Below are 12,946 nucleotides of genomic sequence, written 5' to 3'. Positions count from 1 at the left end.
CCACTTTTAGCATAGCTTAGCATACATCATTGAAGTGGGCAAGGCCATTAGCATTTCTCAAAAAAAAAAAAAAAATGACCAAAGTGATTATCCTATTTAAAACTTGACTCTTCTATAGTTAAATCGTGCTAAGACCGGTGGAAAATATAACGTTTTTTTCTAGGCTAATATGGCCAGGAACTATACTCTCTTTCCAGCGTAATAACAAAGTCCTTTCAGGCAAGTCATGTCACTCGGCCACCATCTTGGCAACGCCTCCGGGCAGCTATTTCGTACTTACCAAGACCAGGCTCTATCTAAATGAATGGGCAGAGAGTCAGAACTGCACTTTCACTGGTCACCGGGACATAAAAACTGCATGTATAGACCATTTTGCAAGATGTAAACAACACTGGTCCAGAAGCACTTCCTGTTTCAGTTTTTTAACACAACATAAAAGCTGGGATAAAATACAACCATGTAAAACTGAATCAAAAGGTTAAACAACATAGAAGGTTTGATGTTGAATGAACATTACACAATGTAATTGTGAGAGCGTATAATAGTTAACAAAGACATTGACAGTGTGGCAGCATTTTGTTAAAAATAGCTAACGGGAAAAAGGTTAAATGCAAAGTTTGCAAGCAACAGTTTTGCCTTCCACATCTCGACGACAAAAAACGACATCTAACTTGTCTGCGTTAGGTTGCCCTGTCTGTTTTGAGTAACATTATACTATATAAACATATCAGAATTGGGATATCAGTTATGCACTTTATTTTGTTTCTGCTCTTGATCTGGTTTGTTTAATACATTTTCTTTTTTTATTAAAGTGGACATGCCCACAGTAAACTTACGGTAAATTTGATACTGATCAATTACAAAAAAAATACAAATTCTAATACTGGTTGATAAATGTTATGGTACCACTATATTGTGCATCCCTAACTCTTCAGGTTCTCTGACGTCCAGAGATTTCTTTAAGAAAAGAGTCCATTCAGACAGTTGGTTTTCTAAGGATTTTTCCATCGTTCTAGGTCCAACATAAATCATACAAAACACGAAAATGTGAGAGATGGTATATTGGATGATTGAAGCTTCCCTGTAGAGCAGGCTGGTCACAGCTCAGCCTGATCCCTGTAGCACATAAGAGCACTGAACCGCAAATCCTATCCACTGGTGAGACTGTTTATGCGCGTGTGTTTGTGTGCGCAGGTTGACCGCTGTGTGCCATTGAACTCTCCGGGGAACACCAGGAAGAACAGAGAGCCAAGAAGACAGTTGAATTCCCTTTGTTTTGCCTTGAGGCTATGGCCGTAATGAATGCTGACAAAACTCATAAATTCCTCATACTGGGGAGCCACACATTTCCTCTAGCCCAATGGTATCAGTGCAATGGCAGTGGCAGATTTAAAAGGCATTAACCAATTTATCAGGCCTCCACGATAGATGTGGAGGCATGCATAAAAAAAAAATAATAATCACAAAGCATTCTGGACCGTTTCAAATCACTGCTTCAGATCATCCTTGCTTACAGAGTTCTCTCTATCAAAAATATCGCTATGTAGAAAGAACAGTTCAATCCATCTGGGGACCTCTCTGTTCAGATACTCTGTCGGCAAGCCTGATTAAATGTGATTCTGCAGTGCATATAAACAGGTTTTTCAGAAAAGTTGCACCACCAAGGTCATGGGTTCGCATCCCAGGGAATATGAAAGCTGAAGAAGAAAAAATATACACTTACAAGTTCTTTTGGATAATAGCATATGCGAAATGAATAAATGTAAAATACATATAAGATCACTTGAAAGGCTTTTCCAAAAGATAGGAACATGGTTAAATTCAATATGATTTGGTATAACTCAAATCAAATGCCTTCTGTTGTGGAAACTATTGGAACTGAGTAATGTGACCTTCAAATGGAGTCGGAAATATTCTAATTATGAGTTACGACCACATGAAACACAAAGTGGGAAATGTGTAATTAATCGTTTAATGAACAGACTAGCTGTGCATTATCCCTTGCCAATCGAGCCCAATCTCATGAAAGTTCGTATCAATAGCACGAATGTCATTTCTCGGGCCATCTATACGCCAAAACTAGTTTTTGCGTGTGTATATGGTACACGTTTTTCGCGTGCATATGATACGCACTTTTTGCCGTATAATAAGTACGAACTCCCCACCCCCCTTCCCCCTTAACCTACCCAGGGGGTTTTCAGTGCGTAGCATATGAGACTCTTTGCAAATCATTGAACAGAAAAGCAAACCAGCAAACACAAATATCTTCTTATGTTCTTCTTTTTTACCTATTAATAACGTTTTTTCTTGGTTAAGGTGAGCGTTGGAGGAACATTCCATTTCTATCATATTGAAAGTTATGAAAACGTTATTTCTGAAAGTTTCAGAGCGTTCAAAACATCAGTTTTTTTTTTTTTTAAATTGTTTTGTTTGTTTGTTTATGTGACCGTTAGAGGAACATTCCATTCTATCATTTTGTAAATGTTTCTGAACGTTCAATCAAAACACCCTGAACGGATGGCCAGTCCATCAGCGGGCTCACACACACACACGCAGACTCTTGAGTATCGCTTATTTACCTATGCTGCATGTCTTTGAACTGTGGTGGAAAATGGAGTAGGCCTACCTGGAGGAAACCCACACAGAAGGAGAACCTGCTAACTCCCGGCTCAGCCGGGGTTCGAACCAGAAATCTTCTTGCAAAAACTGTGTTAAAGTCCCCCTGGCCCTGTGGTGAAAAGAAAGTTTTTAAAGTTGTTTAGTTGTCTATGTTTAAGACAAACCATGTGCACATTCATAAGTCAACACCATTGCTGAGTATTTTCTCTTTAAAACTGCAGTGAACCAAAGAACAAATCACTGGTGTTTCTGACATCACGACCTACCTTGTAAGTTAACCAATCAGGTCTAAGTGTCAGCGGGCTTTAGCATATCATTAACAGAAAACTAGCATGGGAGTCTGAACACATTGTTACAATAAAAGAACACAGAAAAAGCCCATGGTAGGTGCGAAATCATATAGAGAAGGACTTATCAAGCAGGAGAGAGCGCAATATTTTGACAAACTAAAGTTAAAATGTGGCAAAGGTCTGAACGAGTTAGCTTCTCTAGCCCATACTGCAATTCTTCCTTCTATTTCTTATCCCGACATAGGCTACGTTCAAGATTGTCAGCCCAAAAACTATGCCTCAGTCTGATCGATCGGATTCCAGGTGGTATGCAACTCTCACGCCACATAAAATGTAAACGTCAGTGGTTGTTAGAGGAGACGTGCTGCCAGTCGCTGTCGACACAATGCTGTGTTGTTGCAAAGTGCCGGACGAGCAGAAAAATATTGTTTCTGAAACGTATATTGAAACCGACGCAGACAAGAGCACGAAAAAAGCTGTAACATTACATAACAGCCTCCTACAGCCCAGCGCGGTGGTGGCTCCATAGGCTTCTTGAGGAATTGAAACTTGCCGGCCTCGACATCGTTAAAATAGTCCAAGTGAATCAAGCGACGAGAATACTTTTTGTGCACAAAAAATAACAAAAATAACGACTTTATTTCAACTATTCATGTACTTCTCTCTGGGCCTCGAGTTTTTTAGATACTTTTAAGGTTTAAATATGCTGCAAGTGCACATTCAGTACAATTATCACTTTTTTCCACAAGAAATAGTTTCCCAAAAATATAAATTCTGTCATCTTCTACTCATTTACAGGACAATCATTTGCTCACACTCCATACAGGTTTGGAATGACATCAAATTTAGTAAATAATGACAGAATTCAACATTTTAGGTCAACTACCCCTTTAAGTATTAAACCATATACAAGGAGACCAAAACTGCAGCAGGGATTCAATGCAGCTATTTTGTTCATTTTTTGAATCTGTCTAATGGAGCTATTTCAGTGCATGCGTCTGATCTAGTCTTATTAGCTACTTAGAAGAAACATAACAAAGGAATCTAGTCCTCTTCAGCATCAACAGTGATGTGAGAATCTGCTACCAGTCAAACAATGATTTAAAAATACTTGAAGTAATTGACATTTAATAGACGGGTCTGACATTTTGCCAATTAACAATAAGTGCTTTAGGAAATTCAATGATCACGAGGGAATCGGGATTTAGGTCTTGTACATTGTAACCCATTTGCAAGTGCACTGGTGTCTTACCCCCAAGAGCTTTTGGTTTATCTCAACCCATCTTGACAGAGCGGCTCTCTGTGAAGATCGTGACTGTCCTTGATGTGACACCAAAGACTGAGCTCCACACAGTGAGTGAACACTTCCTCCAGCAGATGTTACTGCAACATCGATTGCTTCTATATAGCTGAGTGTACAGTGATTACCGCTTTGGCCATCTTATTTCTCACTGCACATCACCTCTTCCTGCGGACGATCATGGCACAGAAATATAGAACACTTTATCCCCAAGAGGTCTGCTTAGATAGATGCCATCCGACATCTTTTTTGATCTGTTAGCCACAGTGGGTCTGGACAAACAGACAACTTATTTTTATATCTGATTGGGGACTCATAAATTGAGTGTCCACTTCAGTATGATGATTGTTTTTTGAAATGTCAACCACATGAGGTTTATAGTGCTCATAGAATATCACTGGACTCATTGAACTGTGACCTCTAAGAGTCTGAGAGTCATTTAGAACAGCAACAATGGAAACCTTGAAAAGGGAGAGAGGAAGCACTTGACCATTTTTTTTTTTTGCCACCCTTTTTCTAGAAATACGAAATATTACTAATAATAAATATCTAATATTATTTAAAAATAACTAAACATTTAAAGTTTGTTGAAATACATGTACAGTTTATTTACATAAAACTATGCCAGAATAGGTTACAAAGTTGCAATTAATTATTGCAATTAATGCTTACAATATTTAAACAAACTGAAACCAATCAGAATGACAAATGTAAACGAAAACTTTGTGCCGAATACAATGGATATATTCTCCTAAAAGAAGGCGGTACAACTGTAGGTTGACTTTTATGTTGCGTTTTTGTTAATCTTGATTTGTCACAGCTTGAGACGGAGTGAACTGCAGCCGTGCACAGAAGACCAATGGCTAAGGTCAAGAATTTCGTTAAATAACATAAAATTTTGGTTGTTTTTCACCAAACTTTATCATATACCACCAGAGCACTTAAAATCTACGACATGTATCGAGTCTTTTTTTTTTTAAACTTGATGCTGGTGGTTGACACTCCATTATTCTCATCCCAAGGTGTCGTATACTGACGCTTTTGCCAAAACGTATACATCCAATGCACGACACCCTTTAGTGTCAATATGAGACGCACAGAGTATGGGTGGGTTTAGATCTGGGTTAGGGTTAGGGTTAGACCACTAGGAGGTGCCTTCTGGCCCATATATATCTGCGTCTCATATTAACGCTAAAGGGTGCAATGTGCGTTGGATATTTACGCTCTGGCAAAAGCGTCAGTATATGACGCCAGTATATGATGAGAACGGGCTGGTAGGCTATATGGCCAGGGGTTTGAGATTTAGCTGCTCCATATCAACCTTTCTTGCTCGTTGTGACAAATGACAAAAACACGTTTTGGAAGAACTGATAATGTATAGACTCATTTACATTTTGTTAATTTTTTACAAGTAACATAATAAATAAATAGTTTATCTAACATTTATCAAGAGAAATAATAATAATGGAACACCAAGTGCTGGCTAAATGTTAGTCGTAGATTACATTTCTGGTAAAAACGGACATAATTTGTCAGTTATCCCTCAACCTTTTGGCAGACAGCGCTCAACCCTGGCAAACAGAGACACCAGTGGACATCTGGCAAAATGGCCGAAATGGACTGCACTGCAGCACAGACCTATAAATATGCAGGTCTACTCTTTCCTTGTATCATCACAAACTACATAAACAATGCAGATGGATGGTTTTCAGAGGTTTGTCAACTTAAATCGATTTAGATAGATCTTGATAGATTTTCACTCCTGTGTCAAGGCAAATCAGAGCCCTGCATTTGCAGCTGAGTTATTCCACCAAGGGTAAAATGCGAATCAGAGCTCAGCTCGTCATAGATAATCAAGCCATCAGCATGCAGATGCCAAAGCCAGAGGTACAATCTCAAATGTATAATCAGGATGAAACGTGTGTGTGTGTGTGTGCGTGTTCAAGCAGCAACCGATCACTGCAGACTTCCATACTGCATATCTGAACTTCCCTGCTAGAACTTGCTTTTTGCCTTTCTTGAGCATCAGATCAAATAGCCCAGCTCACTTCAGATAGACTGTATTCTCTAATAGCAGCGTTTTACACTAATGACAGAACACAGCAGCAAAGGGCAAAGGTGGGACTGTCTTTTTAACTGTCTGTCCACGTTGCTTTGATCGCTTGAGGGCACATTAATAAAATGACTATTTGAACTTTTGGTGCGAGTTTTTTTGATAACTGTTATTTCAGGTAAATGGATAATCATTCCGAGTGCTCTTTTATCAGTGTGAGGAATAAAACTGAAATGATTTACATGATTTCTTCTAAAAGTTCAAAACACACACTCACTTGACAGGAGTACTGGAGAAACTCAGGGCTTATGAGGCTCACCTGAGGAGAATATCGCATGTATCCAGTCCATTGAGTGGAATGTCGAGCAAGTAAAGTCACCTGAGTGGGTCAGGTACTAGCTGGTTGAAGCGAGTACATGAGCAGACACTGGCTCCACTCGGACAATCTAGAATGTGTTAGGTGTCGCCCAGCCTGCAGCTCGGCAGATGTCTGTTAGCGAGGCATCATGCGAGAGCCCAAGAGGATGCCACACTCTGGTTGGAGTGGGCAGTCACACCAAGGGGGCACAGTCCTTGCAAGACCTTGCTGTTGGTCTCCCAAAGCAATGGCGTCCACTATGCAGTGGGACAGCCTTTGCTTGGAGAGAGCCTTTCCCTTCAGCTTCCCACCATACTAGACAAAGAGCTGTTCTGAGGACCTGAAACACCACGTTCTGTCTATATAGGCACGGAGAAAACGTACTGGACAGAGCAGTGCCAAGGCTGGGTCTGCCTCCTCTGGGGGCAGCGCTTGTAGGTTCACCACTTGGTCCCGGAAGGGAGGGGTAGGAACCTTGGGCACATATCCAGGCCGGGGTCTCAGGACGCTCTAGCGGAAGTGATGGTAGCCACCACCGCTGGTGGTAAGGTACTGAAACCTGCCTCGTCCCATCCAGGAGCCACACGTGGATGTTCCAAAGATCGAGGAAAGGAGGTCCTTCCTCAGAGGAATCGGTCAAGGAGGTGCTGTTGTGAGGAGTACAAGTTCGGAGAACCAGGTCCGGGTGGGCCAGTACGGCGCGACCAGAATGACCTGCTCCTTGTCTTCCCTGACCTTGCGCAAGAAAGCTCAATGGGGGAAACGCATATTTGCGGCCCCGCGGACAGCAGTGCATCAGTGCATCCGTGCCGAGCGTGCCCTCGGTCAGGGAATAATACAGGGCGCAATGGGTCGAGTTGCTAGAGGCAAACAGAACTATCTGTGCATCCCTGAACTGGTCCCAAATCAGCTGAACCGACGGGTGATGGAGTCGCCGTGAAAGCTCGTCGGCTGCACAGCTCTGGGGAAATAATTGGCATAAAGGGTGCTTCTGACTCCATATGAGGAGGTGGCGGGCAAGTTGCGACATACGGCGGGAGCGTAGACCGCCTTGACAGTTGATGTATGCTACAGTGGAGGTATTGCCTGATCGGAATAGTACAAGCTAGTTCTTGAGCACGGCTCGGAAGCGGCGCAGAGCAAGACATACAGCCAGCAACTCGAGGCAATTGATGTGCCATAGGTGCTCAGGTCCTGTCCAGGAGCCCGCGACATGCACTTGCACTTGCTCTCTCGTTACAACAACATGCCGAGAAGCTCGTTCTAGGGGCACTCTGGCCCGTAGAAAACTGAGGTTCGACCACGGGTTGAAGGTCTGACGGCAGGTCGGAGTAACTGGAACTCGGAGAGTGCCGAGTTGCCATGCCCACCCCATGACTCGGTCGCAAAGCCAAAGCTGAAGCGGTCTCATAAAAAGCAATCCCAGCGGCTCTGCCGCGGCTGCAGATGCCATATGCCCCATTAGCCTCTGAAAAAGTTTCAGATCAGAAGAACAGATTTGAAAGAGAAAATTTGTTGTGACTATAAATGTAGTTACTGACACTTTTAATCAATTTAAGGCATTGTTGCTGAATGAAATGTAAATTTCTTAAAAAAACAGGAAAAAAAGAAATGTGCATTAAGATTTCCACAAAAATATAATTATTTATAATGTATATAATTATTTCTGAAGGATCATGTGACTCTGAGGGGCAGTAGTTTCATTTATTTCTTTTTCCTTTGATTTTGGGATAAAGCATGAGTTGAAAAGGACAGGTTTTATGAGATTCCCTATCTTTTCTCATTTATTGTTGGATTCTCTCATACTGTATGTGCAAAAAAAAATGTGGTTGATTTGGTCTTGTCAAAATCATTTGTTTGCCTACAGAATTAGCCAGATAAAAAGATGAAATACAAGTTTTGGAGATTTACTAAGTGAACTGCAATGTGAAACCAGCATAGAATACACAAATCCTGCTGCCATCTCAACTTTCATCTGCCAGTAGAGCAGGTTTGTGTTAACCATGACCTAAAGCATTACAGAATCATCAACAAGTGGGAAACCGAAGCCATACATTCTCCCCCATGTGCTTGATATGACAATTTTCCCCTATATAAACTTCTCAGTGCTCAATTTACTCTTAACTGATGCTGGCAGAGGGAAAACAACTTTTAAATCATCAAGTTTTCTTATGTTTTGATCATTAGGAATACATAATGAGATAATTTATGATATAAAATGAAGGGCGAGTTGACATAAAGTAAACAAGGTTCCGGCCAGATTCATGTAAATTTGGTGAGTCAAGACATTCATCATCGATAAGGACAATTAAAATTCAGTTTCTGGTGGTATCTATGCAGGTTTTTCAAGTAATGAGGTTAAATTTGCCCACACATTAAATTAAAGAAAAACCTAGTATGCATAGCCTGGTTTTAAAATAGTTTTATTTATTTTATTTTTTTTAATGTCTGCCAAGCAGCTAAATTCTGTCATGCACCAGCGCATCAAATGTGAATTATTCGCTATTTGGATTATAATTATGTAATGAATTTAATGATTTTGCTTCATCCAAAACCTGAAAAAGAGACAATATCTACGGGATAGACTGATGAGTTGTTGTTTTTTGTACACGCTAAGTTGATATAAAAACATTACAGGTATTCTGCAGCTCAATTATGACAAGTTATAGTCATCAGCTGTCATCTTACAACATAAACTACACCAGAGCACTTTTTAGCCATCTTTTCCCAAGACCAATTTACATCCTATCACTATTATTATTCAAAGGACTTTTGGTAAGGGTGGACAATTTGTCATTCCAAGTCAACAAGAGAATGAAAGGTAACAATGATCATAAGAAAAATCATGTAGCCTGATCACATGACCATCTAATGGTCAACTGCATAGGCCTATATTATACTGTATGCAGAACAATTTACTGTTTTTGAATTATTAGAAAAATAATACACACCTGAGGTGGTAATGTGGCCACAACGTGAAACATGTCTCCTGAGATACCTTCATCAGATCGATTTTTGGAGACAGATGGATCCTTCGCTGCCTTTGATATCCCACAATCTGGTGCGTTCCATCTTCCATTCCCTGACTATTGAGCTAAAAAATAAAGATGGTGTCTTAAATTTGAGGTTGGTGGTCAGTTTGTGTGTAAAGTGTACATTTTGACCAACAACTTTTCCCACTTTCTCATTTCTAGCGAGAAGTTTGGTTATCGATCATTAAATTGTTACGCTGCCTAATTAGTTAGGTGAGGTAACTTCATGCATAAACGCAGCATCTAAGTCATTGCCTGACGGGGCAGCGAGGCAACAAGTCAGCTGTCTAGGTTTTCGCATGCAGCCTCTGTCCCTGAGGTTGAATCACACCGAATACCACCCCACAGCCCATAGTTGCTGGTGAAAGATCCTGCAGTGGAAACAGATTATGCTGGCAAAGAACATTGTCATCAATGACAGTCATTGAAAAGTAGCTATTAAATAAATTTTTGGAAACAACATAAACCTGAAAAATATTTCATTCTATTAAGGAAGATGTTCTAATAGTGCCCTAGGTTTTAATAGTAAAATGTAATTGGGAGAAAATTGTGTTGCATTTTCATGTGGACTCTTCCATGGTTCTATACTATTATGTATAGACTACTGTAACGTTTTACTTTAAGCCAACATAAGCATGCCACTTAACAACAATACTCTTTATTCAACCTGCACATCCTTTAATCTGCGGCTTAGCATAATTTTCTTTCCAGACTGCGTTTGTGTAGTTGTAGCCTCAGTATGTCCAGGCATATGACTGCACACAGCGCTCTTACACACCAAGTATGAGAGTATGTCAGCAGGTTCTCTAATCTAGGCATCTGCTGTTGGCTCTAAATATCCCCAAATAGCATATTTCTGCAGCTGATAGTGGCACTCGTATTATAGTATAGTGATGCTTTAGCCTGTACATTCCAGTGCTCCTAAATAGTGTCTTTTTTTAACACAATAACCACTTTGATGCACAACGTAATATGATTTTAAGGAGTACGCTGTCGCTGATGATGTTTTGGCCCATCCCACACTATTACTTTAGGCTGAAAATGACAGGGGCAGAAAATCACAGTGTAAGAGTTTTTTCTGGTTTACTTAAAGGGTCACTCCACCTCTGGAAAGATGAATGTGTATTTAAAATGGGTAATTTATGTAGAAAAAATGTGAAATTATTTTTGAATTAGAAGCTTTCTAGACTGAGAAAAGACAGAAAATGTATTTTTGTCTTATGTGGATGAAAAACAACAACTCCCAGAATGCACTTGCTTCGCTGCACTAGGAGGCCACGCCTACCATTAACCACGCAGTAGGTAAACAACAACAGTCTACTAGTGATTCTCCCCCGTGATGAGTCTGAAAGTGTATTTCGAGATCGCCCAAAATGTCCGGGATTCGGCTTTTGCGTTCTACGGTCATCATTCATCATGTTTACTGTGGCGAGCTGGAGGAATGAGCTCCGCAGGAGAACGTCGCGAGGCCGGTGGAGTGATTACCGATGAGCGACACCTAAGACGTAAGTTACCGCTCTCCTATCTCTCACGAAGGAGCGAGAATTTTCTTAGCAGTGTTAAAACGTACATCAACCGATTACTTGTTTAGTGTTCATGTAAACTCTACATTCAGATTCACCAATCATAAGGAATTCAGTTAATGTTAGATTGAAACAAAAGCTGTAACTTACATGTAAACAATGCATGACGACAGCAGAAAGCAAAAGCTGAATCCCGGACATCGACGGCCGGACATGCCCGAGAAATAGAGGACGGTAACCCCTAAAGTCACTACTCCGCTTTCTCCACAGAACAAGAGCCTGCTAGATTAACTTCCAAAAAAGATGTGTAATCCCAATCCTCCATATCCGTCTGCGTATTCACTGCCTTGCCTTCGTCCATATTTTCAAAACATTTCGTTTCTGCCGGTGAAATCAAATGCACTGGCACTGATCTGTGATTGGTTTGTTAACGCCCAACGGCCCCTATGGGCGGATTTGAAAAATCCCCCTGAATTATTAGAAAAATAATACGCACCTGAGGTGGTAATGTGGCCGCCCACAACGTGAAAAATGACTAATTTTGCGTCATTGTAGAAAGTGAAAAAGGTAAATAGCAGATTTCTCTCCTCTCAGGGGAAAATGAGAGAGTGTGGCATGACCATTCAATAGTATAATAGCCTAACTATGTTTCTAACAATGGAAAGCTTAATACAAATGGATGGAGTGTCCTTCAAGTTCCAATTCAAACTCTTCAGACACAATGAAAACAAGATGATATACACTGTTACTCTGCCAACTTATGCATAACACAACACGGTCCAATATGTGTTCCACACCATACTGCTCTTTCTGCTTTCTTCAATTCCGAACACCTATAAATTATTTGGCTTCAGCCTTCAGAAGCATCAAAAATTGCAGCTAGGTAGTTTTTGGATGGAAGTCTATGTTGAATTTAGAATTAGCTCTTGAGCTTCTCATGCAGCATTTCACTCAGGACATAATGCTTTACTCCACTGTAGTGACCATTGCTTTTGTTCGATATAAAGCTATTACTTTAGAAACTAGTAGTTATGTAGAAGCAAAATATGAATTAAATGCAAATGGCTATTTTCGAGCATTCTACAGCTCAAAAATGCAAGACCACTCAGTTCCTGTTCGATTCACTCTATCTGACTGAAAAGTAAAAACAATTAGCATCTAATATCTGTAGCACAACTCTGCAGGTACACCACCTTTTGTTTCATTTATGGCAATATCCTGACATTTCAAAACCAAAACGCCTGGGATTATGTACAATAAACGTTGTCTTGCAGAAATAATAATTGTATTGCATCAGAAACCATAGTGCCTCTGAACCTCTGATGTGCCCTCACTTTAGCGCAGATGGAGGAAACTTCATCATTAGACATGTCCTCCAGTGCTGCAGTGCCCTCTGCTGTTCACTGCTCAACACCTGCAGGGACTATCAAATATAGTAAACAGTGTCATTAATATTGATGAATAATGAAAAATTAATTAAAACGGAACAATAACAGGACTGTATGCAAGTAATTTAACTTCCCAACTTGGAAGAGTCAGATTAAAATGCTTTAGGGTGACAGTGCTTGCTTGGTATTAAAACTCGGCCCAATAAACCTGCTTAGAGCAACAGAAGTCACTCCAATTTAAAGGGATACTCCACCCAAAAATGAAAATTCTGTCGTCATTTACTCACCCTCGAGTTGTTGCAAACCTGTGTGAGTTTCTTTTTCCTTCTGAACACAAAGGAAGATATTTTGAAGAACTATTGGAACCAAACAGTTGTTTGGCA

The 12,946-nt window shown here is 40.4% G+C and overlaps 1 long non-coding RNA gene across 1 annotated transcript; it reads right to left on the bottom strand.

Annotated features, from left to right (window-relative positions):
- Window positions 1-2,643: 2,643 nt before the first annotated feature.
- Window positions 2,644-11,650, bottom strand: LOC148973362 (uncharacterized). The gene is made up of 3 exons (XR_016146763.1): window positions 11,326-11,650; window positions 9,572-9,714; window positions 2,644-2,728 (listed from the first exon to the last, which is right to left on the bottom strand). It is a non-coding gene; the product is annotated as an uncharacterized LOC148973362 (long non-coding RNA).
- Window positions 11,651-12,946: the final 1,296 nt, after the last annotated feature.

The sequence above is a fragment of the Pimephales promelas genome, chromosome 16 (assembly GCF_988280905.1).
Source record: "Pimephales promelas chromosome 16, fPimPro1.hap1.1, whole genome shotgun sequence".
NCBI lineage: Eukaryota > Metazoa > Chordata > Actinopteri > Cypriniformes > Leuciscidae > Pimephales > Pimephales promelas.
This window is presented reverse-complemented; position numbering and strand designations above follow the sequence as displayed.